Source organism: Gossypium hirsutum, chromosome A01 (genome assembly GCF_007990345.1).
Source record: "Gossypium hirsutum isolate 1008001.06 chromosome A01, Gossypium_hirsutum_v2.1, whole genome shotgun sequence".
Lineage (NCBI taxonomy): Eukaryota > Viridiplantae > Streptophyta > Magnoliopsida > Malvales > Malvaceae > Gossypium > Gossypium hirsutum.
This window is the reverse complement of record NC_053424.1, coordinates 19,084,215-19,087,561: the sequence shown is the minus strand read 5'-3', so window position 1 is coordinate 19,087,561 and position 3,347 is coordinate 19,084,215.

Here is a 3,347-nt window from a genome sequence, read left to right as displayed (position 1 = left end):
AATGTGCGTGCACATCCAACCTATTGTAGAAAATTTACAGCCTCAGCCACTCAGGTAATCCATGATGTGGGCATCTTTGCATTAGCATTTTGAAACATTCCCAAGCTTGAAAACTCTCTCCTTTTAACTATTTGAATGAGTTAGATCATCTTGATAATAGGGAAAAACCTTTTGTAAAAAGTTTCCTACAAATTCATCCCATGTCGTAATGGATCCTGGTGCCTACGAATCTAACCAAGAAAAGGTATTATCGATTAAGGGGAAGGGGAACAACCAAAGATGAGTAGCTTTATCAGTGACCCCATTGTATTTAAATGTATCATAAAGCTAAATGAACCGCTTTAAATGATAATTTGGGTCCTCTGCCATTGTGCCTCTAAACTGCAAGTTGTTCTGGATCATCTAGATCATGGTTGGTTTTATTTTAAAACGGTTACCCGTGATGGTTGGCCTTATGATGCTTCCTTGAACCATATCCAGATTTGGTAGCACATAGTCCCTTAGGGTTCTTTCGTTGTGCTCCTTATGTATATTTGCAAGTAGCTGCGATGGTGGTGGTAAGTCCTATGGGTTATTATTTTTAATCTCATCAAACAGCGGATTATTGTGCAGTAAATTGCCTGCGGTAAGTGGTTAATTCTATATTTGTTGTTGCTATTATTGTTGTCAACGATTTTGGTGAATTAGTCTCTCCAAATTAGTAGTTGGCTCTATAGGTGTTCCCCTACTACGAGTCATATACTGAAACCAAAAAAAAAAGAAGATATTAGTAAAAATAAAAAAATAAAATAAAATTCGTATCTATAATTTATTAATTTCCTAATTATTTTATTAGAACATAAAAATTAGAATCAATTTAGTAACCTTACCTCCCTGAAAATGGCACCAACAACCTGACCACCTCTGGATGTACCAACGCTTGGAGTGTGAAGACTGCAACAAAGATAAATGGAATTGAGGCAGTGTCTGCAAGTATACAAATCAAGTTGTAATATAATTACAGCAAAGTAGGTAAGTACTCTGAGGATCGTACTCAAGGAAGGTGAGTACTAAATTAAATTCAACCTAAACACAAATAAATTCATTTAGTACTTTAAATAAATTATAGTACGAATAAACAAAAATAAGAGATTTTTGGGTTTTTATAATAAAGAAAATAAAAATAGCAAAAGTAAAGTGAGCTTTGGGAATATGAATTCTAACTTAATCAAATCTACATATGGGTGTTTAGCTCGCTTTGGTGAGCATAACTAATTCCTATTTAGGTTTCTATTGAATCAACTAGTCGGTACCCTAGTAAGATCTCTCAATCTTCCACTAAACTAATGAGTTGGCACGAACTACTTATCTTTCGACCTCATAGTCCAGATCGGTTCGGGGCTAAGGTGTTCACGGATATGCCATACCAATTTTGGGTTAATTCTCACCAAAATGACTTCCTAAGGTGTTGAAGCCTAGGGTTTAAATTCTTACTCTCCTAAACAGCTGGATCTACTAAGAGTTAGTTCTTTGTACATCTCATGAACACAATAAACTTGATAGTAAAGATAAACATAATTAATGAATCAGGAGAAAGGTTTAAGAGAATCCTGAATTGTATTAATTGAAGCTTAGAATCCATAGTAGTTTGATCATGGTTACAAATCACATTCTCCTTAAACAAGTGTTTTAAAAGCCTATTTATAGAGTTAGGGTAGTCGTAGTCCTTAACCCTAGGTCAAATGGTGTTCTCGTGTTTTACTTTCCATTGTGCAGACCAAAATGCCCATGTCTCGTAAGTGCTTCCTGTATAGGACTGATGTCGCAACACCCTAGTCCCTTTGTTATGACATCGAAGGTAGTATGCATGGTTCAAGGGTAGCTTCAAGGGTGTGTTACGACATCCCTTAGTTATGTCGCAACACCCAAGGTAGTATAGTAGTTTTCGCATTTTGCTCCCTATGTTGCAATGTCGAACTCCCCGTGTTGCAACATAGTGACTGGCTTTGAGTTCCTATGCCTCTAAACGGTCAATTCATATTCAGGGGTACCCATTAGGGAACATAACTAGGGAGCACACTCCCGAGCCACATCTCAGGATGCTCAGATGAGTTATGTAGCCATGTAATAGGACAGTTATCCGGGCTAATCAGGAAACTCATAAGAGTTTTACTCAGGAAGCTCATAGAGCTTATCAGATATCTCCGAAGAGATAATATCAGGGAGCACCGAATAAGGTAACAGAGAGTTCAAGCGAGTCATGTGAGGAAGCTCATAAGAGCTTATATCAGGACGCTCACGTAAATCTACGTTTGTGTCTATATTATATGTTGGATCACAATCGATCGAAACATGTAATAGGACGCTCACAAAGAGCTGCGGTAGAGCACAACACATGCTAAATCACTGCCGATCAGGATGCTCGCAGGCACTATGTAACAAAATACTCAAGAAGGTTTTTATCAAGATTACTCGTTCAAGCTAAATCCCGCCGGCAACATACGTAGGATTATATTCATTACGGGAAATCATGTATCCATCAACTTTAATTAATTCAAACGAGATTTAACATTTTTCAGATATTATCAGGCATGTGATTATTTCATACATCTATAATATTCATATATTTCAAATAAACACATTCCACATACATTTCAAGCATAAAAGTAACATATTTATCATTTATCATCTATCAGACATTATCATTTATTTCAGGCATTATCGTTTATCGGGTTTTGTCGGATATGTTTTCAATGTCATATATACATGATATTTATACAATTCACACACACAACATTTAATACAAGCATATAAATATACACAATATAGTAACACGAACTTACCTCGACAAATGTTTGTATACGTAAAATCTACTAATCCGATATTTTTCTCTTTTCCTCGTTCTAACTCCAAATTTGGTCTATCCGGATCTATACGAGTAAATTTAACGTAAATTTAATGCAATTTAAACTCAATTCACATCTTATGCAAAATTACCATTTTGCCTTTAAACTTTTAATTAATGACGATTTCGTCCCTAGGCTCGGAGAATGAAATTCGTGCAATTTACTCCTTATTCCAAACTAGCCAAAATTTTAGTATAAAATTTATAGCACATGTATTCTATAAAATTCAAAAAATTTTAAAATTTTTACAACTTTATAATTTAGTCCCTAAATCATGTTTTCATCAAAATTCACTTTGTAAAAGTTTATTTATTTATCAATAACCTTTCATATTCTATCATAAATTTCAAAATTTCAGCATATTCATCCATAGAAAAATTTTCATACTTTGATAACTTTACAAATTAACCCCCAAAATAGATAGATTAAGTTATCTCGATCTCGAAAATATAAAATTCTAAA